Raw genomic sequence first — 27626 nt, 5'->3', positions numbered from 1 at the left:
TTCATTAGTCTTTAAAATATAAATTGAGCAATTTAAATGTAGATGACTGAAAGACTATGGAGATTTCTAGAATGTCACATTAGGTCCTTTAGAAGTGAAGAATTGACTCTATAAAACATTTCTATTCCTTCTCATACCTTGACAATAGTGCTACTGTGACTCTGTTTTAAAGAGGATAATGCCAGGCTTTACTTTAATTTACACGTTTTTAAGTACGTGTACTTAATAATTCTCAGTCTCTTGAAAACTTTTATCATTAAACTCAAACTTCATTTAAATCACCAGACCTATTTGATGAAGTCAACATGATGATTTACTTGCAAACCCCTCAGAAAATTACTAATTTAACCTTACTTTGGATGATCCATTCTAGAACTCAAACTGGATTTGCCAGGCCCGTCAAAACGGCTCATAGCTCTGTGTTTGTACATTTATCTGGGAAGATAGCAACTAAGGGTAATTGTTCTTCCCAGATGCTTTCTTTACCTCAAACAGCAATACTTCCAAAGTTTTAATGAAAATGTGGACAATTTGGTGAAAACCAAGTGACTTGTTTGTTTTAGCATGCCAATGAGATTAGGAAAATAAGTATTTTAATTATTGTTATTGATTATAAAAATCAGAAGAAAACAAACTTCTTTGTCCAAAGACATTTCTGCAAGTGAAATTGTCTAAAAAACTGACAGCTTGCCTCCTCTTTTAACCACTAAACCATAAGAAATGTAATACCGTGGGCAAACACTTGAGCACTGTCACCTGCACAAGTCCCCAGCGCTGTCACCCCATCAAGGCCACAGATCAGGGTGAGGAGTTGGCGGAGGGGAGACGGCTTTGCACTCAGCGTCTTTCCTTCCTGGGTCAGAACTCGGTCCCAGCTGCTCGCTGTCTAGTCTTCTGGGGAAGCAGAGAATTCTTCTGGGGACACGACACACTTCAGGTGTTAAGAATGTCATCATTCTTTTTTAAACAAATGTTAGATCGTGTGACGCACTTCTCAGGACAGGAGGAGCCGCCTCAAGGGAAGGCAGATCTTCTCCAGGAGCTGACGGTCATCCAGGGAGAGCAGAGTCAAGGGCTGCAAAGCGCCAGCCAGCTCCTGCTCGCGTCTCATGGACACCTCGGTAACCACGCGCCCATGCCCGGGCCGTGCCCCCCCCCCAGCCGTTCTCATTGTAGCCTCAGAGGCCCGCGCATGCGCAGAACCGGCGCTCAGAGCGGCAGAGGGGCCGGCGAGCTGGAGAGCTGCGTGACGCGTGCACTGGAGGCAGGGTCCCTGGTGCGGAGGTGGCGGCTGCGCTGGTTTGTGTGTGGGGATTGGCAGTTTCTGGATCCTTCCTCCAGGATTTTCAGCGCTGTGGAGCTCTCCTTTCTGCAGTGTGGAGGAGCGCTGGGCAGGAGGCGGCGCCGAGGTAGGCGGTGGGCGGTGGGCGGCGGGCTCCGCGAGGAGATCTCCGCCGCTGATGGCGGGAGCGCGGTGGGGGGGGAGGGTCGGCGGATGGGGACGGGGCTGCTGGCGGGCTGCCTCAGGCGGGGGAGCCAAACCTCTGTCCCTTGGAGGAGCAGAGGAGCGTCGCCTGGCCGGCGGGCCCCTTTGCCTTGGCGGGGCCCCACCTCGGCAGGGCCTCCTGCCCACCCAGCAGAAGTGCAGGGGGCGGCATGGAGTCGCCTGCCCTCTGTGTGCGCCCTTGAGTTCGCGCTCCCCCAGGACCCCGTCTAGGCCAGGTCGCGACATCCCGGGGTGAACACTTTCCTTCAGAAGACGCCCGTGGTCAGCGCTCCTCTGCCTGACTCCGCTCAGGCTATTGGGCTCCTCACTGCGTTCTTTAAACAAATAAACAGTTCCTACTTCCTTGGGACCACTTTTATAGAAAAACCTAATCCCATTAATGGTTTCTGATAATTGACTCTATATTTGCAAGGGGAACTTTGAAGCCTGTGAATTGTTGTAAACTGCATTTAATGAAAGGAGCTTCAAACAATCCTTGGTGAAAATTATGTAACTTCCTAATAATAACTCACCTTTGGTTAAGATAGATTGATGACTGATCAATTGATGATTGACATAATGTGTATGGAATTTAGGTTTCAGTGGAAAGGTTTTTCTTGGCAGTTGGTGCTAAAATTAAAATCGGATAAGGAGGAGGTTTTTAGAAGTAGTATGTAGTGTGTGTTTTGTCTCCGTACTCATTTAGAATCGTAAGAATTTAGATTTGGAAAGCCCATAGAACAAGAATTTTGAAATTTTGATTTGACATGGTGAAAGGTCAAAAGGCTAAATATGGTAGGATTTCATTTATATGATATTCTAGAAAAGATAAACCATAAAGAAAGACAACAGATCGTTAGTTGCCATTAGTTTTAATATTTAGTCAATTATTTAATTTAATAGTTTAATCATTAGTTTTAATATTTCTGATTAAAAAAATACATTTTAGGGGCCGGCCCGGTGGCGCAAGCGGTTAAGTGCACGCGCTCCGCTGCGGCGGCCCGGGGTTCGCTGGTTCGGATCCCGGGCGCGCACCGACGCACTGCTTGGCAAGCCATGCTGTGGCGGCGTCCCATATAAAGTGGAGGAAGATGGGCACAGATGTTAGCCCAGGGCCGTCTTCCTCAGCAAAAAAAGAGGACGATTGGCGGATGTTAGCACAGGGCTGATCTCCTCACAAAAAAAAAAAAAAATACATTTTAATGATAACATCCTAATTATGCTTTTGGATGATTACAGAAGTTAATAACCTATTAAATTCTGCAGTAGGAACAAATGACTTGTTATTGGTGTCTTTGAAGTGTAAGTATTGGTGGTACTGAAATTTTTAACTAAGCTTTTTGGATTCTGAACTACTGGTTTTTTTACTAGATCATGTGGGACGTGGCATATTACAAGTTTCAAAAGGCTCTTTAAATTATTGTAGCAGGCTGAAGCTATTAAATTGTAATGTAAGAGCTTTATAGATGAAACAGGCAAAATACAAAAAGCCATTCATCATTTTATCTTTGTTAAAAAATCAAGTAAATCTTATCATATACATGAATGACTTTTGGCTAGACAGACCTGAACTTGACAAGATGGACTCATTAGTATGGGGAACTTGTTTTGGAATGTTAAAATGGGAGAAGATATATTAGTTTTACCTGAGGGTGACCTGAGTCAATATGGTGGGTTTAGCTGCTTATACACTCTTTCTGAGTTACGATCTTGATTAAAAATCTGGTCATAGACATACCAAGAAATTTGGACCATTTTATGTATCAACATATTAAGAAGTCCTATTTCTCTGATAGTTTCTGATTTCAGGGTGTCTGGGAAGAACAGTTTCTCAACATAGGTACTTTGGAATATAATTTTTGATAGTTGGCTTATTGAATCATAGAATCGTGGAGATGGAAATAATTTTAGTGGTTGTAGAGCCTAAACTCTTCATTTTCCAGGAAATGGAAAGTGAGGTTTCTTGAATTAAGTCATCCACAGTCTGACTGCTACTTAGTGACAGAGTTGGAAGTAAATGCTCGGATGCTTGTCTCCAGATTCTTAGTACAGTGCTCTCTGTGCTGTATACATACTATTAAGGAGACAAACTAATGAGTTGCCTTCTCAGATCATATATGTAGCCAGCAGGGTTGATTCTTTCCCATATGTATTTTTTCCTTTCTTTTTAAAATAACTACTAACTACAATTAATTCATTCTCCTACCATGTCTAATGACTATCCTTATGTGTGTCTCCTTGAGCACACATGGATTCCCTAGAATGGACACCTGCCTGTGAGTGGATTGCTGGGCCAAAGGCTGATGTGCATCGGCAACTTGACGAGCTGCAGCCAAATCATCCTCTGAAGTTTTAACAATTTCCATTCCCACCAACAGTGTATGGGTCATCCTTGCCCTGGGAATTGTCAGATTGGCATTGTCAGATTTTTAAAGGTTTGCCAATCTGATGGGTGAGCAATGATGTATTTGTTTTCCTCTTGTTACAACTGTTTTGACAAATGCAGAGAGCTGTGCCACTACCACCTTCAATATACAGAACAGTTCCAGCACCCAGAACTCCCTTCAGCTGCTCTTTTGTAGTCAATTCTTCCCCCACCCTTAACCCCTGGAGACTAACGATCTGCTGTCTTTCCCTATGGTTTGTCCTTTCTAGAATATCATATAAATGGAATTCTACAGCATTTGGCCTTTTGAGTCTGGATTCCTTCATTTAGCACAATACATTCATTTTAGTATTCATCCATGTTGTTGCCTGTATCAGCACTTCCTTCTGTTTTATTGCTGAATGTAGTATCCATTGTATGAATGTACCACAGTTTGTCCATCCACCAGTTGAAGGACATTTGAGTTATTTTCAGTTTTGTCTTTTTTGACTATGAATAAAGCTGCTATAAATCTTTGCAAACAAGTTTTTGTGTGAACATAAGTCTTCTTCTCTTGGGTAAGCACTTAAAAGTGGAATTGCTGGGTCACATGGTATGTGTATGTTTAACTTTATTTTAAAAACTGTTTGTGTAGCAAAGTTATGGCCCACAAATGTGTGTTAATCCCTGGAACATAGGAATATATTAGTTTACTTGCCAAAGGTGAATTAAATTTGCAGATGGAATTAAGGTTGCTAATCAACTGACTTCAAAATAGGGCGATTATCCTGGATTATCTAGGTGGGCCCAGTGCATCACAAAGGCCCTTAAAAGGGAAAGAGAAGCAGCAGAGTAGAAAAAGATGCAACAAGGGAACCAGGGCCAGAGAGATGCAGAGTTTCTGGTTTTGAGGGTGGAGGAGGGGGGCCACAGCCTAAGGAATGTGGTTGTCTCTAGAAGCTTGAAAAGGCTAGGAAATGGATTAACCTTTAGAGTCCCCCAAAAAGAACCCAGCTCTGCCAACACCTTGATTATAGTCCAAGGAGACCCGTGTCAGACTGTTAACCTACAGAACTGTAAAACAATAAATCTGAGTTGTTTTTAAGCCATGAAATTTGTGCTAATTGGTTACAGCAGCATAACAAACTCCACTTTAAAACTTTTCCAAAGAGTCTGAACCACTTTGTGTTCCCACCAGCAAGGTAGGAGTGTTCCAGTTACTTTCCATCCTCATTAACACTTGGTATGGTCAACCTCTTTAATTCTAGTCATTCTAATAGGTACGTAGCAGTATGTCAATGTGGTTTTTATGTGCATTTTTCTCATGATTAATGACATTGAGCATCTTTTCATGTGCTTATTTGCCATCTGTGTATCGTCTTTAGTGAAGTCTCCAAATCTGTGCCCATTTTAAACTTGGATTTTCTTATTGCTGAGTTTTGAGGGTTCTTTATAGTCCTGTCAGATATGTGACTGGCAAAAGTCTTCTTCCAGTCTGTGGCTTGCCTTCTCCATCCTCTCACCAGTGTCTTTGGAAGGTCTGTGTAATGTAACTCGAGAGGCTCCACATGAACTTGTCTTCCTTCCTTGGGAAACAGAGTGAGGTTGGAGCACCTGAGTCCAATCAGACGTTGATCAGAGTTGGGGCCGGGTCTCACTTTTAGTAAACCCAGCCCTTCCGCTTTCCCCTGTTCCTGTTTGGTGTGCTCCTCTCCCTCTGGTTCTAAGTCTGGTAGATCTCTGTCTCCTCTGGTTTGGGAGCCCACAGAAAATTCAGCTATGCCCTTCAGACATCTCAGCGCAGTTCTCCAACCTCCTACATTACATCGCTTCACAATATGGCACATTCCCTGAAGGTCAGACTAATAGTATGTTTGGCTTTGGCCACTTCCACCACTGCTGGAGGTTTCACTTTGCTTCGTGGAAGCTTTTGGCCTAGTTCCCCAGATTCCTGTGTGGCACCAAAACTTAGCACAGGTGCTGTGAGGAAGAGCAGTTTGTGTGTCTGAAAGCCCTCAGGTTTCCTCTGCCACACCAGTCCTGCAGAATCACTACAAGTTTGGCTAGTTTCTCTTTTCCCTAGCCGAGACTCAGGCTGAGCAAGCCAGATCCTCGGCAAGCACCCTGAATCAGAAAACGCCTGCAGGAGAAAGAAAGATAAAAATCCTTGCTCACATAAAAGTGTTTTTCTTCTTTCTGGAATTTTAGTTGGTTGGTTCTGAAGCTCTCTGATGCTCTAAAAATATATCTATAATTTATCTGGCTGTGTCCAGTTTTGCAGCAAGTGTGCTTTCCTGTCTTACTCTACTCTAAAACAGAAGTTCCCTTGTCATTAGTTTTTAACTCCATCAGTTATACATTGTCAATATTATTATTGTTTGGTAAAGTCATGCTTTCAATGATTTATTCAGATGTTTACCCTTTTTTATCCTGATGATCCATTTTTACATCTTAGCATTTCTTCTATCAATTTTTTGTTAAAGTACATTCATTTTACTTTTTATTTTTTTTCCTTGAGTAATATTAGCTCTGTGCTAACATCTGTGCCAACCTTCCTCTATTTTGATGTGTGTCACCACCGTGGCATGGCTGATGTGTGGTGTAGGTCCACGCCTAGGCTCTGAACCCATGAACCCAGGCCTTGGAAGCAGAGCGTGCTGAACTTAAACCTCTACACTGGGTGGCTGGCCCCCTTAAAGTACATTCATTAGAAGTTCCTTAATGAGCATTTGTTGGTGGTAATACTCTTAGTAAATGTTTGCATAAAAATATCTTTAGGGGCCGGCCCGGTGGCGCAAGCGGTTAAGTGCACGCGCTCCACTGCGGCGGCCCGGGGTTCGCTGGTTCGGATCCCGGGCGCGCACCGACGCACTGCTTGGTAAGCCATGCTGTGGCGGCGTCCCATATAAAGTGGAGGAAGATAGGCACCGATGTTAGCCCAGGGCCGTCTTCCTCAGCAAAAAAGGAGGAGGATTGGTGGATGTTAGCTCAGGGCTGATCTCCTCACAAAAAAAAAAAAAAAAAAAATCTTTAATTCACCCCAGTTCTTGAGATATGGTTTGATTGGGTATACACTGAAAGTTATTTTCTCTCTGTACCTTGAAGATTTAATCCAACTCTCTCTTGCCTTCCATTGTTAAGAAATGTATCATAGGTCTAAATGTAAGTCTCTGTAAGTGTTCTGTCCCTCTGTGGGGCTTTGAATATCTTCTTTTGTATTTGGTGTTCTTTGGTTTCCCTGGATGGATCTGACTCTAGATTTTTTTGTTTTAATTGTGCTTGAGATGTGTTCAGCTGCCTGAATCTAGAATAGAAGTCTTTTATCAATTCTGGAAATTTCTTTGTGTGTGTGTGTGGGGAAAATCAGCCCTGAGCTAACATCCATGCTAATCTTCCTCTTTTTGCTGAGGAAGAGTGACTCTGAGCTAACATCTATTGCCAATCCTCCTCCTTTTTTTGTTTCCCCCAAAGCCCCAGTAGATAGTTGTATTTCATAGTTGCACATCCTTCTAGTTGCTGTATGTGGGATGCTGCCTCAGCATGGCCAGAGAAGGGGTGCATTGGTGCGTGCCCAGGATCCAAACCTGGCCCATCAGCAGCACAGCGCGTGCACCTGACCGCTAAGCCATGGGGCTGGCCATGGAATCTTCTGTTATTATGTCTGAATATTCCTTTAAATCATATATATATTTATATTATTTGTGAATAGCTTCTGTTGGAATATGAATGTCCTTTTTCTTGTGTCTTAGAGGAGGAGAGTTCAATAGGGGAAGCTCACTCTGCCATGATGCTGATGTCACTCTCTTCTATATATTTATATGATTTAATTCAAATATATATACACATACTTATTTATACACATTCAATATATATTCATTAAATATATATTATTTAATTCAACATATTGTTCAATATAATGATTTATATTATTCAAAAAATGTACATATCTTATTTCTATATATGATCCTGTACTTGACCAAACTCAAGCCAGGCTCCATTGAGCCCTCTTCTTGACTAGGTCTCAATCTTGGCCAATTATAACTATGGCCTCTCAGCACAAATCATTTCACCCCCCCCACACACGTTATAAGACTTAAACGCTGACATAGTTTCTAACAGCTCAAATCCACTTCCTTAGGATGACCCCTGCCCCCTTAAAGTGCCTGCCAGAGAAAGCTCAAGGCAGCCAAAAGAATTGACTGTTTGTTCTCGCCAACACTCGATCATTGGCCCCTGACATCCTTTTCTTAGAGCATTTACCCAAAAGTGCTTACAACTGTGAATATTTCCTTTGTCCTTTTCAGTTCTATATGTGTCTCCAATAACCCAGGAGTGCATTTCTCAAGGTCCTGAGAGCCATTCCTTGAGCTGAGGACAGGGTGTCTGTCCCAGACTCTGTGAGAGGAGAGAAGTGAAACTTTGATCATTTCCAACCAGCAGACACAACTGGCCAGATCACACTGCACTGACCAACACTGTAACTTTCCCCTCCCTGACTCGACTGAGCCCCTGCTCACCCCTCTGCCTGCTCCCTCATTCTCCCTTTCAAATGGCCAGTCACTTCTGTACAAATCAAATTGAGTTCAGTTCATCCTGTTCCCTCTTCCCTATTGCAGTGGTATATTACTGATTAAAATCTGTCCTGACCACTTTAACTAGAGTCTGGCTTTGTGTATACGCTATATTTAACACACATACAGATAATCTCATGCATATGCATATATATGCATATACCAACATAACCATGGGCCCTCCAGGACCAGTTCAACTGACTCCTTCTTATCAACAGAGTAGTTAAGAGTTTTCTTTCAGGAACTGAGACCCCTAGTCCAGTTAAGGCCAGTTGAGACCACCAACCCATCAACTAGGCCTGCGCAAATGCTCAATAAATGCCATTTTTTATATCAAGGAGCTAAAAGCTCCATCCTCAGATCATCATAACACTGCCAATTTCTGAACACACATCAGATGAAGAGCCACAAAGCTTGACTTTGTTTGTGAAGATCATCAATTACCTCATTTCTCCTTACTTCCAATCATCTACCTCCACATGTCAGACCACCCTGCCCTTCATCCCATAAATTGTGCCCCAAGCCTTGCATCGGGGAGACAGATCTGAGACAGACACATGAGCCCTGTCTCCTTGTAGATAAATCTCACAAAATAAAGCTACAATTCTTTTCCCAAAAGTTGATGCCAGAATAATTGGCTTTTTTAATGTGCATTGGGAAAGAGAACCCCAATATTGTGCGGTAACATCAATACATACATATACACTTAATGGATGTTTTATCTTTTCTTTTTTTCTTTGCTGAGGATTCACCCTGAGCTAACATATGTGCCAGTCTTCCTCTATTTTGCATGTGAGTTGCCACTACAGCCTGGCCACTGATGAGTGGTGTAGGTCTACTCCCAGGAATGGAGCGTGGGCTGCTGAAGTGGAGTTCTCTGAACTTAACCACTAGGCCATGGGACCGGCCCATGTCTAATTGTTTTGAAGATGTTACTAGATATGCAATTGAAGTTTCACTATGATCTCTGGATTTCCTTGCTGCTCCTTTAGTCCCTCACTTCAGTGTATGTGTTTCTTGCTCCATTTTTCATGCTAGAGGAATTCTTCAAATATCAAGTGGTCCTTGGCTACCTGTTCATATTTCTGTGATGGGAAGAAAACAGCTGAGTAGGATCTCTGTGGGCCTGATGGGGCCTGTGAATGTCTGGACTCAATGTTTCTTCAGGGATGTTGAGTGTTGAGCTAGTAACAGGCAAACAGTGTTGGTGCCCATGCTAGTCTGTAACAACATATTTATTCCACACATTCCTACAATGACAGACATCATCTGAACACATGGAAATGCTGACAACAAACCCACACACACACTATTTGCAAATGACCATCAGCATTCAGACTGTAAACTACACCTGATAATGCACACTGATACTCAGAACATACACACAAACTCAGACACACATACAGACCACTCAGAGCCCACAGTGACTTGAATTCTCTAAACACACACAGACATCAACAAAACACACCTTCTGAGTAGTTTTAAGCCATGAAATTTGTGCTAGTTTGTTACAGCAGCATAACAAACTCCACTTTAAAACTGTTGTCCAGGTGCCAGCCCCATGGCTTAGCGGTTAAGTGCGTCCGCTCTGCTACTGGCGAGCCGGGTTCGGATCCCAGGCCTGCACCGATGCACCGCTTCTCTGGCCATGCTACGGCCGCGTCCCACATACAGCAACTATAAAGATGTGCAACTATGACATACAACTATCTACTGGGGCTTTGGGGAAGAAAAAAAGTAGGAGGATTGGCATAGATGTTAGCTCAGGGTTGATCTTCCTCACAAAAATATAAATAAATAAATAAATAAATAAATAATGGACTGTTTTCCAACCACTTTGTGTTCCCACCAGCAATGTAGGAGTGTTCCAGTTACTTTCCATCCTCATTAACACTTCTTATGGTCCTCCTCTTTAATTCTAGTCATTCCAATAGGTACGTAGCGGTATGTCAATGTGGTTTTTATGTGCATTTTTCTCACGATTAATGACATTGAGCATCTTTTCATGTGCTTATTTGCCATCTGTGTATCTTCTTTAGTGAAGTGTCCAAATCTGTGCCCATTTTAAACTTGGATTTTCTTATTGCCGAGTTTTGAGAGTTATTTATTGTCCTGTCAGATATGTGATTTGCAAAGGTCTTCTCCCAGTCTGTGGCTTGCCTTCTCCATCCTCTCACCAGTGTCTTTGGAAGGTCTGTGTAACGTAACTCGAGAGGCTCCACATGACCTTATTGTCCTTCGATGAGAAACAGAGTGAGGTTGGAGCACCTGAGTCCAATCAGATGTTGATCAGAGTTGGGGCTGGGTCTCACTTTTAGTAAACCCAGCCCTTCTGCTTTCCCCGTTCCTGTTTGCTGTGCTCCCCTCCCCCGCACAGGGGTCTGGTTCTAAGTCTGGTAGATCTCTCTCTCTTCAGGTTTGGGAGGCCACAGAAAATTCAGCTACTCCCTTCAGACATCTCAGCGCAGCTCTGCAGCCTCCTACCTTACATCGCTTCACAATATGGCACATTCCCTGAAGGTCAGACTAGCAGTATGTTGGACTTAGGCCACTTCCACCACTTCTGGACGTTTCACTTTGTTTTGTGGAAGCTTTTGGCCTAGTTCCTCAGATTCCTGTGCGGAACCAAAACTTAGCACATGTGCTGTGAGAAAGAGTAGTTGTGTGTTTGCAAGCCCTCAGGTTTCCTCTGCCACACCAGTCCTGCAGAATCACTACAAGTTTGGTTAGTTTCTCTTTTCCCTAGCCGAGGCTCTGACTGAGCAAGCCAGATCCTCGGCAACCAGCTAGAATCAGAAAACGCCTCCAGGGGAAAGAAAGATAAATATCCTTGCTCACATAAAAGACTTTTTCTTCTTTCTGGAATTTTAGTTGGTTGATTCTGAAGTTGTCTGATGCTCTAAAAATATATTTATAATTTATCTGCCTGTGTCCAGTTTTGCAGCAAGTGTGCTTTCCTGTCCTAGTCTCCTCTAAAACAGAAGTTCTCTTGTCATTAGTTTTTAACTCCATCTGTTATACATTGTCAATATTATTATTGTTTGGTAAAGTCATGCTTTCAATGATTTATTCAGATGTTACCCTTTTTTACCCTCACGATCCATTTTTACCTCTTAGCAGTTCTTCTATCAGTTTCTTTCTTCTTAAAGAAGAAAGTTTTCACTTTTTAAGTTTTTTTCCTTGAGGAAGATTAGCCCTGGGCTAACATCTGTGCCAGTCTTCCTCTATTTTGTATGTGGGTCACCACCATGGCATGGCTGATGAGTGTTGTAGATCCACTCTTGGGATCCAAACCCACGAACCCAGGCCTTGGAAACGGAGCGTGCTGAACTTAAACCACTACACCAGGTGGCTGGCCCCCTTAAAGTATATTCTTTAGAAGATCCTTAATGAGCATTTGTTGGTGGTGATACCCTTAGTAAATGTTTGCATAAAAATATCTTTAAGTCACCCTAGTTCTTGAGGTATGGTTTGATTGGATATACACTGAAAGTTCTTTTCTCTCTGTACCTGGAAGATTTATTCCAACTCTCTTTTGCCTTCCATTGTTAAGAAATGTATCATAGGTTTAAATGTAAGTCTCTGTAAGTGTTCTGTTCCTCTGTGGAGCTTCGAATATCTTCTTTTGTATTTAGTGTTCTTTGGTTTCCCTGGATGGATCTGGCTCTAGATTTTTTTTTTTTTTTTAGTTGTGCTTGAGATGTATTCAGCTGCCTGAATCTAGAGTAGGAGTCTTTTATCAATTCTGTAAATTACTGTTATTATGTCTGAATATTCCTTTAAATCATATATATATTTATATTATTTAATTCAAATATATATAAACATACTTATACATATTTATTATATATTCATTAAATATATATTTATATTATTTAACTCATATTATTCAGTCTAGTGATTTGTATTATTCAAAAAATATACATATATTATTTATATATGTAGATTCCTGTACTTACTATTTGTACTGGGAGAAACACAGAAGAGATAGAAACAGACTGGATTAGTCTTGTCTGAACTCCTATCACGTAGGACTTGAATCATTCAACAAATGAGCCATTAATGGCGGCTATACCACTGGGATCACTTCTCCTTCCTTACCATCGCCTCCCCTCTGTGCTCCCACTCTACTTCCAGGGCAAGTTACCTGTGGCTCCTGAGTGCTGCTCCTTGGCCTGGAAGGGCCTTCCTTCACCACATCCACCCTGTGAGCTCACCTTACCCTTCAAGACTCGACTCCAGTGATGCCTCCTTGGGAAGCCCTCCCTGACGTTCTATCTCCCCAGACCTGCTCTAGGCCACCACCCTGCCTCCTGCCCACGTCCATCACTGCCTGGCACCTTGCTGGGCCCCCTTGTCTGGACTTCATGTCCAGCCCAGCCCCTCAGGAGGGGAGGAAATGCTTAGGCTCAGGGCAATGGAGCAGATTCCTGGACTGTGGTGACACTGCCCACCCCAGGAGAGGTCATTCTTTGGGCCTCTTCCAGCTTGGGCCCAATGCAGCTCAGGGGGAGCCAGGACACAGGGAGGCTGGCTCTGGGCTCAGCAGATCACAGGGTGGGCCTAGGGAAAAGGCACAGGGGGCCACACAGAGGGGCTTGGGGCAAAACTCCAAGTCGACGATACCCTTGCTAAGGGCAGCAGGGGCCAAAGGCAGCTGCGCAGGCCGCAGGACGTGCTGGCGAGCCTTTCATCTGCTCAGAGAGTCCCAGGGCTGGATAGAAGGAACTCAGGAGGCCCATCTGAGGTGGAGGTCACCTCGGGGGCATGCAAGCAGAAGCTGAGGGTCCCACAGCAAGTGGAATCTGAAGAGGTGACCCTCAAACTCCTTGCGGCTCTAACGTCTCCGAGTTGGAAGTCAGTCCCCTCAGTCACAGCCTCTAGCTGCCCCCTCACAAGGCTGTGCCTCTCAAACACCGCTACCAAGGAGAGTGGAGGCTGAGGGTGAAGGCAACCTCCTACCCCTGAGAACCGTTGTGATCACAGCCTCCCGCAAGGGGCCAAGGATGATGAGAAAGGGACAGAGGGACTGACCCACATGACTTCCACTCGGATGCTGAACATGCTTGTGATTCACCAGGCCAATCAGTATCTGTCCCCATCCTCCACTCCTCTCTCCCCAAAAGGACATGTCAGTGTTTACTATGACATCCACAGACACATCAAGGGCATCTGGGAAGAATCGTGTACATCTGGAGAGAAGGGCACTGTGAAAACCAGTAATATCTGCATCCATGTGTGCAGATACTGACATCCACATACAGCTGTCACATTCCTCCAGCAGCCCTGGAATACTCTACAATCACGCTGGCAGATTTTGGCACATGGTAGCCAAACCAACTTGTGGTGTCCCCAAGTGCCACCACTGCTGGGGCCTACCATGAGGGTGGGAGGAGGCAGGGTGCCATGCCTCATCTCACAAAAGTCTGGCTGGTGTCCAGGAGGGTCTCACAGCCTTCGACAATCATGCCCCCCATGGCTATGTTTTCCTGGATGCTCTGTGTTTCATTTACTTCATTGTGCATTATCCTGTGGAGAGAGAAAATGTCAGAGACAGGCTGCCCCACCTCTCAGCGAGAAGGTAATGCCAGGCCTCTGGCCAGACCTAGGAAGAAAGCCTAGGATTCTCAGGTGGATCCTGTGTTCACAAAGGGGGAGAGAGCATGCATATTGAATGCCCGCTCTGCAGGGCACTCTAGGGGCATGATCTCCCATCATCCTTTTGATAGCCCAAGGAGACAGGTGTTGGAAATGTAAATAGAAATTAATAGCTAGAAAGCAGGTCTGATTTAAAAGTCTGAACCACGTGGAACAGAGATGGCAAAACTGGGAGGACAGGAGTACTGGAAACAACCTTTCTTCATTACTCTGATCTCCACACCACTACTGGGCTTATCTCCATCCATAGAACTCCACCCACCCATCCTTCCTCAGGGCCTTTGCACTTAATGTCTCCACCCTTCCCCCAATGCACTTTATACAGTTGCTTCCTTAATGTTTGGGCCCTGGAATGACTTAGTTTTGGAGCACCTGGCAATCCAGCTGGCTCACGGAAAGACTGACTCCATTAGGCTCCAGCACGTCTTGGGGGGAGCAAGACACACCTTGCCCCTTAATCTAGAAAGAAGGACAACTCTCTTATTTGTCCTGTTCTGACTGCCGCAACACCCCTCCTCCAGGAGGTGGCGCCATTTAACTGCTTTTTAAAAATAGCATTGGCGGTGGGGCCGGCCCCGTGGCTTAGTGGTTAAGTATGCAAGCTCCGCTACCGGTGGCCCGGGTTCGGATCCCCGGTGCTCACCAACGCACCGCTTCTCCAGCCATGCTGGGGACGCGTCCCACATACAGCAACTAGAAGGATGTGCAACTATGACACACAACTATCTACTGGGGCTTTGGGGAAAAAAAGGAGGAGGATTGTCAATAGATGATAGCTCAGAGCCGGTCTTCCTCAGCAAAAGAAAAAAAGGAGGATTACCATGGATGTTAGCTCAGGGCTGATCTTCCTTACCAAAAAAAAAAACAAAAATAGCAGTGGTGGGAAAAGAAGCCTGTGAGTTACCAACTTTGCTAAGAGCCTTGGTGGGTTTTCAGGAGTCTTAGGAGGTTAGTAATCATGTGGGGAGGAGCTTCTGGAGAAATTACCCCACCTACTCCAAGAAAAGCACAAAACCTCTTATTTGTCTGCTGATGCCTCAAATTCTACAACCACGACCAGATCACCAAGAGGGCTGGTTAATGTGTGTGGTAGTAGACACTGTCCAGTTTAACCCTCCCAGCAATGAGAGATGACACTGGTCGAGCTGCATCTCTAATTAATGAACTCAGCGTGATGAGCAAATTACTGGGCCCCTCCGACCCTCAGTTTGCTCACCTGTAGAAGGTCGGAGTGAGGATGGAAGAGAATGCATTTCACTTGCTGACCTCAGGCCCAGCACATGGCAGGCGCTTGAGTAAAGGGCCGTGATCGCTGTTGCTAGTATCACTGGTTGCAAAGGTGTTATTATAAAACTATTATTATCCGTTGTTTTCTGGTTATCAGACTGGGGCATGGAGATGGGGTCTCTTCCTTAGGAGCCTCAGTCTGTCTCTCCCAGCAATGCTCTTCTCAGCAGCCCAGGCCCTAGCCCTCTTCTGGAAGGGACGGGGCACAGGGAGGCACCTTTCAAGGATATGCTAGTTCCCTGGATAGGGATTCATATTTGGAGGTGAGCAAAAGTAAGCAGAACCATTTCTTTTGACGAGGGTGGGGATTTTGCTGAGGAGGGCTGTATTTGCTACAAACAAGGGGGCGATCCCACAGTAGCAACACTAGTTTCACTGTTAGACAAGTGCCAGCTGCAGCTGCTCAGGACTCCTGCCAGCCCCAACTGGAGTTTGTGCTGAGAGCCACACCGTCCAGGCAGCTGGGGAGGAGTTCCCAGGGCCACAGGCTCCCGGGGGAACTGGAAGTGACGACCTGGGTTACAGTGAGCCCAACAGATGAGATTCAGGAGAAAAAGCGGGACAAAGGCCAGAGGTAGGAGAGACCCAGCCCCAGGCGAGGAGTGTTTCTGAGCACAGCCAGAGAGGGTTGGTTATCTGATGGCTTCATGCCTGGCTGGGAGCTTTCCTCAGTCCCCCAAGGGGAGAGAGGAGCATGAAAGGGCTGCTGTCAGGGCGATGGGAAAACTCACTTCTGTGCCATTAAGGTTGTGTTCAGGTCAGATGCAGGTGATCAGGTGGAACAAAGGATGAGTAGGCTTTGGGAAAGGGGATCAGAATCTTAGGATAAATGCCTTGGCACCCATGTGCCTTCCTCGCAACTGCCCGCACCGGGACAGGGCATCCCACAGGGATGAGGAGCCTCGCTGGAGCCCCAAGTCTTCTCCTTGGGGAAGTGTGCAGGATTTGGCTCCTTGGGGTATGAGAGGACTGGGGTCCCCACCCCACAATGGTTTCTGTTAGTCTGCAATCACGCTCTGATTACATCTGCTCCCTGAATGAACCTCCACTCCGGGGCCTGTGCTCTGCCCTAGTCCAGCCTGGTTCTCCCACTGCCAGGCTGGGAGACATGGCCCTACTGGCTGCCTTTTGCTGGACACGGGAAGACATTTAGGGCACTGAGTGGTTGGCAGGGCTGGGGACTGTACCCCACATGCTGCAGAACCACACTCCCTTGCAGCTTTTGGCAGCCCATCACTGCGTATAAGGCTGCTCATCATCTCTTGGCCTCCATAAGGTGCAGACCCCAGGGCTCAGCTCTTGGTACGCACCTCGTTCCTGCCTAAACTCACTTCCCTGGTGATCGCACCACTCATGTGACTTTAAATACCACCTCTGACCTGATGGCTCCTGAATGGCTCACTCCCTTACACTCCAGACCCAAACGTCCTCCTCCCTTCTTGTCCTCTCCACCACTGTTGTCCATCTCAAGTTCAACACGCCCCCAGTAAAGCTCCAATGAAGCAAGAAAGACTTCCCCTCCACACCTGCCCCTCCTGCACCTTTCCCCATCTTGGTTAGCAGCAACTCCAACCTTCTGCTTGCTCAACCAAAAACTCTCGAATCACTCTTGACTCCCATCTTCTCTCTCCCCACATCTAATGCATCAGAAAATCCTGTTGTTTCCATCTTCAAAACACACCCAGAATCTGAACCTCCTGCTCACCTTCGTACCACCACCTGGTGCAGGCCACCGTCAACTGCTGCCTGTGCTGTTGTAGGCGCCTCCTCCCTGATCCCTCTGCTTCTGACCCGGCAGAGGAAGTTTCCCCCTGGGCTTTGGGGACTGAAAGAGGGGCAGCAGAGGGGCCTTGACCAGAGGGCTGGGGCCTCTGACACTGGACAAGTCATGGGCTTGTCCACCCATGTCACTGCCTGCTGTTGACTGCAGCCTTTGGCACTTGAAGGCCCATCACCCAGGACCCCCTCTGGGGCTCCTATACCACAGGTTGTGACACACTGGCACTGGAGAACAGAGGAAGTTGGCAGAGTGCCTGTGAGTCCCTTGGCGGATCCCCACCCTGGCAGGCGGGCCCACGTGAGTGCCCAGGGCCCTTCCTCGAACCCCATCTCTGCCAGGGACAGCACACCACCCACACAATCCCACCAAGTGCCCCCTGGGCTTGAGCTATGACCTCCTCAGATTGCTCCGTGTCCCTGCTTCCAGGTGGGACAGGCTGGGGGTCCCCCAACACCCACCCCTTGGGATTCTAACCTGAACATGACATTTTACCATCTGGGGCTCAGCAAACTCCCACTGGGGAGCATCCTCAGCCCTGGCCTGTCCACCAGGGGGGGCACCTGGGAGCTGAGTTCACCCAGACAGCACCCCCAGTTTAGCCCTGGCGTTCTCCAAGCTGTTGGCTCGATGTGCTCGTGAAAAGTGGGCCAGGATCTCGTGCAGTGTCAGAATATGCCTGGGAATCTGCAGCAGGGAGAGGCAGGGGGACAGGGACAGAGGCAAGGATGGGGAAGGACAGAGGGACAGGGAGACAAAGGCAAGGAGAGAGACAGTGATGAAACAAGTCAGAGATATAGCAACAATGGAGAGAGGGAGAGAGAGACACCAAGTGGACGGAGAATGGTACTCGCAGCTCCCAGCACTCCCATGAGCAGGGCTGAGGACGGACACCCACAGCACTTCTGATCTCAGACTCTAACGTGGAGGCTCTTCCAGGGTCTTGTCTGAGCCAAGAGCCCAGAGCTTGAGGCTCTAAGCCGGCAAGCAGAAGGGCCTGGAGGTGGGCTCAGGACCAGGAGCTCCCCCTCACCTTCCCACACTGCCTGCTCTGTGAGGCTGGACAGGCCTGCGGTCCACTGGGTCAGGGGCTGGCTGTTACTTCATTCTCCAGGCAGCCCAGACCTGGGGACTGTTAGGGCCTGGGGCCTCCTGGCCATGGCCCCCTGGTGCCCCCAGTTGTGGCTTCCTCCCAGCTGGGGCCGTCACTGCCATGGCCCCCCAGCAGGCTCCCCAGCCATGCGCCCTCAAGGACAGGGCTAGGTGCCAGCTGGAGCATGGGGTCAGTGAGGAAGGTCTCCAGAACTCTCTCCTTGCAGTCAGTTTGGCCTCATAGTGCTTCAGCAGCTTGTCAAAGTCACTGTTCTGCTTGCAGTGGGCCAGGATCTGCAGGCTGTACTGGTGGCTGGAGACCAACTCCTGATAGAAATTGACCATGGGCAGCAGGATGGCCAACAGGTCTGCTCGGTGGGATGTCCCACAAGCCCTTGGTCACCCAGCCCCACCCACGGAGGTCAGGGCCAGGCTCAGACCTCCCACCCAGAGACACCCTTGCCTTTGGGGATGACTCTGGCACCACTGCCCTATCCAGGGCCAGATAGGTGGCCTCAGGCAATAGGACAACATCAGAGTCACAGATCTTTATAGAGATGGGGCCCCGACTAGTCTGACTCCTGTGTATTGGAAGGTCGGAGGGGGCTGTTGTGGGTGCTGTGGTGTGCCTCGCCGCCTGAAGGGTCTGAAGGGCCACCCAGCTCTGGAGCTTTGGGGGGGTTGGCTGAGGTCTCTGTGGTAAGTGAATTGCAGCTCCACATCCCCCTTGGCCCTTTCCCCCCCATGAGGCCTTCCTCCCAGAGTGCCCCTCCAGTGACAGAAGTGACCCATCCGAGGTCATAAGGTGAGTCAGTAGCTGGCTTGGAACCAGGTCTCCTGAGTCTCCCATTCCAGTGCTTCCCCCACATGACATGCCCTCCCGAGTCTCGTCCCCTCAGCTGCCTGTCCACTTATCCACGTGTCCCTGTCCTTCCATGCCACCCAAGGTTCAGCAACTTGGGTCTGCTGCTGGCCTGCTCTGTCCCAACCTCTTGGAAACACAGTCCCCTGCCTTCCAGCCCCCAAAAGCCCAGCCAATCTCCCCAAAGTACTGCCCTTCAGTACTTGATTGGCAGGGATGGGTCCACTGAAACCTCTGCTTATAAACTCCATTGAAAAAGAGAAGCATGCCTCCTTTGCGATAAACTCTAAGTGGGAGCTTACACAGGGCATTCCACTACCCAAGGGACGGCACCTTCAACCACGTAACTACAGGAAGTGCAGACCTCGTCTTTCTAGGGCCGATTCCCATTGTGACCTTGGGGGAAAGTGGGGCTCTCTGACTTAGGGAAAGTGAAAAACAAAATGTCACACTCAGTGTGGGAGAGGCGCAATGCAGGGGTCCTGCTGTGCAGCCCTCGGGGCCGTCAGGGCGGTTCACCCCGCTCGGAGAGCAGTGACGCAGGGTGGACGGAGTGGGAGCCTTGACCGTGCTTCTACCTTTTGTTTCAGTCATTCTACTTTTGGAAACCTGTCCCAAGGAGACGCTCTCTCATATGAACATTTCAGATGCAGAGATGAGTGTTTCTAGTAACAAAAATTTGCAACAACTCTAAGAGCCAAGGATGGGAGATGGCTGCATGGATGATGGCATGCTCACAGGTACTGGGGCATCATACAGCCATCAAAAAGCATACTTTCAGCATGAGAAAACAATTGTGCTACAATCTTAAGTAAAAAAAAAAAAACACATTACGATTCAAATTCAATATTCATATGTGTGACATTATGTAAATAAAACGGGGAAAAATCCCAAGATCTGTGCATAGAAAAAATTTGAAGAAAACACAACAAAGTGTTTACAGTGGTTATCTTTGAGAAACAGAACTATGGTTGATACAGCTTTTAACATTTTCTGCTTCTCTAGATTGTCAGATTTTCTCGAATGGGTTCATATATATTATTTTTGAAAGGGAAATGTAGATAAGAAACTAAAAATATATCTCTTCCTCCTAGAAAAACAGCTTTTGCCAACTTGTCTTTCCTCTTCTGCTCCCTCTGAGGGATTCTGTGTTTTTAAGGGGCCACTGTTACACTCGGGGTGGATGGAAGTGCCGCCAGCCTGGAGGAGTGGGCCCTGGAGAGGGACTTCTCAGGTGGAGGCCGGAGCAGGAGGCCTGGGGACCTCTGCCAGGGCTGCCTGCTCATCCAGGCCCCAGAGGGCCAGCTGGAGACGCAGGCCTTCAGCCCTTGGTAGAGATCTGGTGCAAACACACGATGGCCTCACTGACAGAGGAGGCACAGGGTAAGCTCTGGCCACGGAGTTCCTGCCCCTCCAAGGGGCCCTCACCCCCAAGTCCAGCAGAGCTGAGGGGACCAGGGAGAGGGCAGGGGCTGCCACCACCGGTGGGACTCTAGCAGCAAACACCTTTCTCAAGTGACACCTTATGTGAAAACCCCATCAGCGGGATGGACTATGTAACTTGTGAGGCCCAGTGCAGAGAAAATATGCAGGACCCCTTCTTTAAAAAATGACAAAATTTCAAGATGGTGACAGCAGACCACTAAACCAAACACAGACTTTTGTAAACATGGGTCACACGCCTCAGAAGCTGGCAGAGGACGGGAGCTGCTCTCACTGCCAGCCCTCCTGGCACCCTCAGTGCCCACCTGCTGGGGTAACCCTAAGGGATCTTAGAGGAACTCAGGGCTCTGGAGAATTCAGAGGAAATGCCACTGATGATGTGAAAAGAGCTAGGGCTTGAGACCCACGCAGAGCAGGCTCAAATCCTCCTTATGCTGCTTCTCAGCTGTGTGACCTCCAGCAAGATGCCTAACATCTCTGAACCTCAGGCCTTTGCCGTAAAATATGAAGGTGAAATGAGGTCACCCCTGTATGTAATGGGAAAATTTGAGGGCTTGGTGCAGAGAAGGTGCTTAGTAAATGCTAGCTCTCCACCACCCCCTTTTGGGGGAAAACTTAGAAAAGCAAAAACACCCAGATTCTCCCAAGCACGTGCCCTGTCACCACCTAAAGAGCCCTGGGGATCATGCCTCCTCACTGGCAGCTTAGCACCAGGCTGGGTAATGGGTCTCTGAGCACCCTCCAGCCACGTTGCTGTGGCTCCCCTCCCAGCACCCTTTTCCCCGCCCATGCTACCCGGCCAGCCAGCTCCAGAACACAGCCCGAGTCTCCTCTCCTAGGATGAGCTGTAAGGATGCCAGAGAGACTTTTGCTACTTCCTGCAGCCCCCTCCCCTCCCAACTGTTCCTCCTGTGCCCCTGCTCAACACCCTCAGCTCCTACCACCCTGGAGACCTGGGAACCTCCCCAATGTGTCTGGGATTTGAGCTGAACGACAGAATGGAAGCCAAAGGGACTCTGTCATACACCCCATTTGTGGACAGGCAAACAGGCTCAGAGAGAAAGAGTGAAACCCCTGGGAGTCAGGGCAGCCCCAGCCTAGAAGCCTGTCCCCCTCTTCCTGCAGTGGTCTCTGTCTTTCTCTGCCACATCAGATGCCCCTCCCTGGTCCCTGTCTCCACGTGTGTTCTCTGCTCCATCTCTCTGTGATGACCCAGCACTTTGGCTGTTGGAGGTCCCTGGTGTTGTCCTCCTTGGGGAGCTGTCACAGGGGACTGTGCCCTCTCCCAGCTGTTTGTGCACTGAGGGCCAACCCCCACCCTGGGGTCTCACTGAGTACAATAAGAGCAGGGGGTAGAAGGTGCTGAGTGGGCGCAGAGACAACCCTGAGCTGTGTGGCAGACGTCCAAAGATAGTAGCTCAGGAAATCACAAACATGCCACAGAGCCAACTCGCCTCCTTTTTCAGGGCATGTGGCTTTGTCCCCTCAAGACCACTTGCTGAACTGCAGGATGAATGGGCTCTGACCATTGAGCCTATGGAGCACTTTGAGAGCAAAATGGGACAGTTACCCAATCTCCACTTTCGGGTTGCTAAAACTACCCCGGCCTGTGCTTGAAGAGCTGCTGAAAATATCTAATGGAGAAATATTCAGGGCTGATGCAGGCTTTTCTGTTTTTTCAATTCTCTGAGAACCTTGGCACATGAAATAATGGCTGTTCTTGGATCTGAACTCTAAAGAGCTAAGGGACTCACACACACACGCTTGTGGAGAGCTCAGAGACTCGTGGGTGCCCAGTCAGCACCCTCACTGCCCTCATGTCAGCACCCCCATCCCAGTCTGCTCTCTTGGCCAGTTCTGGGATTTGCACGCGGTATTCTTTTCTCTTTAGGATGGCAGGGTGTGTGTGTGTGTGTGTGTGTAAATGTAGTCTGTATGTTAAACTGATGGCGCTCTTCTCAGAGACATCTACAGGACACCTACTCCCCAGGGACCAGAGCAAAAACCAGATGCAGTCAGGTCAGGCTCTCTGCTCCCTGCAAAAGTAGCACTGGCAGTCTGGGAGCCTAATTTAAGGATCGGGCCGGGTGGGCAAAGCTCTGGAAAGCTGTGAGCCTGCGGACCCTGCAGAAGCCTTGGGACACGGCCCACCCCTGCTACGAGCCAGTGTTAGGTTGGCGGGAGGAGCGCCAGCCCCACTGACCTCGCAGAGGCTGCCTTTCCCTTATCCTGCAGGTCCCTTCTCGGGATGCATTTGCTTTGGATCTGGGTTGGCTTGGCTAACATCCAAGCCTGCTCAGTTGACCTTTGTCAACGATGGTCATGGAGAGTTGGGACTTTGGCTTATACCCCAACTCTCTGGCTACAGTCTAGCTCTGGCTGCCCAACCTGGCCCAATGCCTGGCATCTCAGCTGAGCCCTGCCCACTTGCCACCCCACAGTCTGGCCTTCTTGGCCCATCACAGTCGAACCCTTGTTTGCCACACCCCTTAGGTGCACTGCTCGTTGGCTCCTGCCCCACCCCACTCCCCTCTCTAGAGACAGTGTCTTTAATCCAGAATTCCTTTAGTCAGTGCAGTCATTGACGGAGGAATTAGTCCATGGTTTTCTCTCTTTTGTTAGCAGTCAAGGTTTTGCTAAAGATCTCTTTACTTCTTTCTTTTTAAACAGCTGCCACACAACTCAGTTCTCTCTCCTTCATTCTCGATTCCCTCTGACCTGTTCCAAGCCTAAGAGATGCCCATCTCTGTCTCCCTTTGTGCCAATCCTGTCAGCATGTCCTGATGGAGTCTCTGTGGTGGGCACCATCCTGGGCACGGGTGAAACACAGCCAGAGGTGGATAAGTCAGATCCCTTCCCTGGAGGAGCTTCCAGCCTAAGAAGCGGGTCAGATACCCACAGAGGTAACTTATACTCCAACAAGGTGAGGCCAGACCAGAGGTGCACACCTCCTGCTGTGGGAGGGTCTCACCATGGAAGCCACAAGCGCTACCCAGAGGATTAGCAGGACAAAAAAGGAGCCCAATTGGGCTGGCCTTGTGGTGTAGTGGTCAAGTGCACACGCTCTGCTGCTGGCGGCCTGGGGTTCTCATCCCGGGCCTGCACCCATGCACCGCTCGTCAGGCTATGCTGTGGTGGCATCCCATATAAAAGTGGAGGAAAATGGGCACAGATGTTAGCCCAGGGCCAGTCTTCCTCAGCATCAAGAGGAGGATTGGCGTGGATATTTGTTGAAGGCTGATCTTGCTCACACACACAAAAAGGAGCCCAGCAGGTGTGTTATAGAATGGAAGGAATTGGAGCAGAGGGGATGGTGTGAACAAAGATGCAGAGTACGACAGGGTGTTGAGTGCAGGGCAGCAGGGGTGGGGATGGCAGGAGGAACATGGGAAACAGGACTCAAGGCACAGAGTGGGCCCTGCAGATGGGCTGACTGGGGAGGGGTCAAGGCGGCCCTCTCCATGACAAAGTTGGTTTGCAAACCTGATTCCTCGGCTACAGTTTTACCTTAAACTCTGAATTAAGATCTCTGCAGTTTCTTGCAGAGTCAGGCTTCCAGGATTCTGAGTGCTTCCAAGCCAGGAAAATACCACGACCATCTCTAAACTCCTACCCTGCCTTCTAGGGTTGCTTGAGCAGTCCCAACTTACTTCCAATCATAAATGGGAGAAAAATAGCTATTAAAACAATGAAATGGTGCCAAACTGAAGATTCTAGAGGAGGGGAGGATTCTTCTCAGAGGAGGATGCTCCCTTTGTTTTAGATGGTCCTTGGAGCTTTCTGGTTACAAAAGATGAGGTCCAAGAGGTCTGTTAGGTGGGAGAGAAGAGACTGAGCAAAGCTGGATAGTTTTGCTTAATAAATTTTGTGCAGACTTTTGTTTATGTGTCATCTCCCATTACCTCTAGGAAGAGATGGCTATGGGTGGAGGCTCCAGGGCTGGAGAATATAGAGGGAGTAGAGACAGGGCCGATGTCCTCGAAGTGTGACCTGTGAACAGCCCGCTTAGAAGGGCCTAATACCTGGTTTAAAGCTTCGCTGTTGCTGCCCTGAAATTCTTAAGAGCACTGCACTTTCATTTTGCACTGGGCCCAGCAAAGTATTTAGCTGGTCCTGAAAAAAGGTATAGAGAATCGTATATTGTTAAATGATTAACCACCAGCTCTCTCAAATAAAAACTCTGACTGGTAGCACCGGCCGATTTCCATGGTGTAAACATTCCTACCTTGGCCCATTTTAAGCTACCGAAGGGTGAATAACAAGCTTACAAGATTCTTGAAAATTTCACAAGTGACTTGCAAGTTGGTATGAGCCAGCTCCAGCACATCACTGGACAGGGACGAGGGTCTTGGCAGATAGAGGGATTATGAACACCCCCACCACCAACAAAATGGCAGTTGGGAGCGTGTGGAGAGAGGCCAGTGTGAGGAGAGGAGGTCAGCAAGAAATCCCTGTAGCAGGAAAGGCTGAGTGACAGGAGGTCAGGTATGTCTTCTATTCACATTTAAGCTGTTTTCTGTTTCAGTACTGGAAAACCCCTTGACTGTATCTAAACCATTCAGAAAGTCTGGTCCATACTTGGCTGGTGTCAGGGGCTTGGGGTCTGAAGGAGGAGCCAGTTGGGTGTCATTAGGGCTTTCCTGGATACTCTGGTTCTCCTCCTGGTACAAGGCAGGACTGTACAGCCCAGGACCCTGAAGTCCGGGTGTGATCATGTGACTCACTTTGTCCAGTGAAACATGAGCAGAGCTATCAGGCATGATTTGTCATGATCCTTCCCCTGCCATGGGACTGGTGAATTTCCTGATGGTGGAGCCCCATCAGACTGAGTCCCTGTCTCTGAGTGAGAATGTTGTGGAGCAGAGCACACAATGGACACACAATGTGAGAGAGAAAGCAATCTTTGTTGTTTATGCCACTGAGATTCGGAGGCTGTTTGTAATTGCAGCAGAATCTAGCTCCACCTGATGGGCACGTGGAGTGACCACACGGGGACAAGGAGCAGTCAAGACTGAGTGAAGACAGCCACTGTGAGAAGTGATATTAGAAGTCAGGAGAGCAGAATTGGAAACCAGACATGGCTAGGAAAATGGAAGACCCTGAAAATCCTCAGGAATATGTGGGATGGGGTTTGAGGAAGTTTTCTGGCTATCAGGTGGACCATGAGAGCTTGACGCCATCCAGGTGACACAGTGGTTCCTGAACATGCACCTTTTAGATGGCCCATCTCCCCAGCAAGGAAGGAATCAGTTGTGCGGCAGGTACAGGTCAAGGATCTAAAGCCAGGAGACCCAAGGTTAAGCCTGGATTCCAGCGCTGGAAGTGACCTTGGAGTGACCTTGGATAAGTCCCTTCCTCTTCTGTGGACATCAGAGTTCTCAGATCCCTCCCAGCTCTGACGTTCTAAGACACTCTGTCTTTGTCATGGGCGTCACTCATCACTTACTTGTCTCCTTGGCGCCTCCTGCCTACCTGATGGCCTACTTCCTGGGAAATGTGCTCTGTTTCACCTTCCTGGAGCCCCTCCAGAGCACACAGCTGCCCTCTGCCCTGCAGGATGTTTATGTGTGTGTGTGTGTGTGTGTGTGTGTGTGTGTGTGTGTGTGTGTTAGAGAGAGAGAGAGAGAAAGAGAGAGACTATAGCCAGAAAGCTTTACCAAGCTGATCTTTTAAAGTCTTGTTTAAAGAAATCGTTTGCCCTGGAGAGTAATGTACTCAGTTGGAAACATTGTTCCAAATTCCCACCAAAAAGGCCTCTGCTGCCACACTGACACACACACACACACACACACACACACACACTTTCACTCAAAACTGACCAGTTTGGTGCTCTCCAACACCAGAGAGGGCCCTGCCCTTTGCACCCACCCCTTCTCTGGCCTATCAACCCCCGAAACCTTTCAAGGTCATATGCGACATGAACCCGCACCCTCTTTGGCCATAAAGTGACTCATTTTCTACCTGGGTTCACACCGAAAGCTCTATTATGGTGCCAGTCACACTTTACCACAATCAGACCTTAAGTGTAGAAACTTCCATCTCTTACTGCCTACCACAGAGCCTGATGTCCATTCATTCATCAAGCCCCTACAGAGTACCTACTATGTGCGAGGCAGAAGGGACACAGTGATAAAGGACACTCCTGCCTTCAAGGAGGTCCCACCAGGCTGGATGGAGGACAGACACCCAAGGACCTGGCTCTGACGTGGCATGCTGAGGGTGGGAAAGCCGAGGGAGCAGGGGACGTGGAGCACATTCTGTGATGAGAGTCCCCAGGAGGAGGCATTCGAGCTTGGTAGGATTCCACCAGGCAAGAAAGCGTGGGGGTGGCAGGAGCACTCCAAACAGAAGCCCCAGCATGTGCCAAGGCCAAGAGGTGCACAGATCATGACAAGGGACACTGGCTGGAGCCCAAAGTGATGGGGAAAGAGGAGCCTGGGGCAGAGGATGAGGCAGTGGTCAGCTGATCTTAGGCAGTTAGTGAACGAGTGATTGAGTGAATGAATGACACCCTTGATCATGAAGCCACTAATCTGGTGCTGGTCCCTAGACCTATTCCCTGGTCCCTAACAAGGACTCAACTTGGCTTCAGGGATATGTGTAGGGCTAGGATAGATCTCAGAATGAACCAGATGGTTTAGACATGGGACAAGCCCTCATCCCAGGAGCCATGTGAGAAGAGGCTACGAGTGGCAAGACTGGCAAGTAGACACTCAGACCTGGGTTCTAGTCCTGGCTCTGCAACCTCCCAGCTGTGTGAGCTTGGGCAGGTGACTTGAGTTCTCTGAACCTGCTTCATCTTTTGATCCTATGAAGATGGCTATGGGGACTGACTAAGGAAGCTTGTCTGACAGTGCCTGATGCAGGGTAGAGGAGGTGTGTGGAATCTTAAACTTTTGTTCAAGCTCAAGTTCCAAGCTGATGTGACCATTAGTTCAGAGCTTGGCAACGGTACCATAAGGTGGAATTGGAAACTTTGGATCTTTGAACATTCCAGGCAGAGCTGGCTTCAAGGGCGTGTGATGGGGTCCTGTGCTCAGAAGGCCCCATGCTTGGGGCTTCAAGTTCTGCAGTTGCCACCCTGA

At 48.3% G+C, this 27626-nt stretch overlaps 1 long non-coding RNA gene across 1 annotated transcript in view; it reads left to right on the top strand.

Annotated features, from left to right (window-relative positions):
• The first annotated feature begins 1364 nt into the window (after positions 1-1364).
• Positions 1365-27626, top strand: part of LOC131410034 (uncharacterized) — a 48128-nt gene continuing 21866 nt past the window's right edge. The window contains exon 1 of the long non-coding RNA XR_009221141.1: positions 1365-1409. This is a non-coding gene — a long non-coding RNA (uncharacterized LOC131410034). The remainder of the gene's footprint in view (positions 1410-27626) is intronic.

The sequence above is a fragment of the Diceros bicornis genome, chromosome 9, assembly GCF_020826845.1.
Source record: "Diceros bicornis minor isolate mBicDic1 chromosome 9, mDicBic1.mat.cur, whole genome shotgun sequence".
Taxonomy (NCBI): domain Eukaryota; kingdom Metazoa; phylum Chordata; class Mammalia; order Perissodactyla; family Rhinocerotidae; genus Diceros; species Diceros bicornis.
This window is presented reverse-complemented; position numbering and strand designations above follow the sequence as displayed.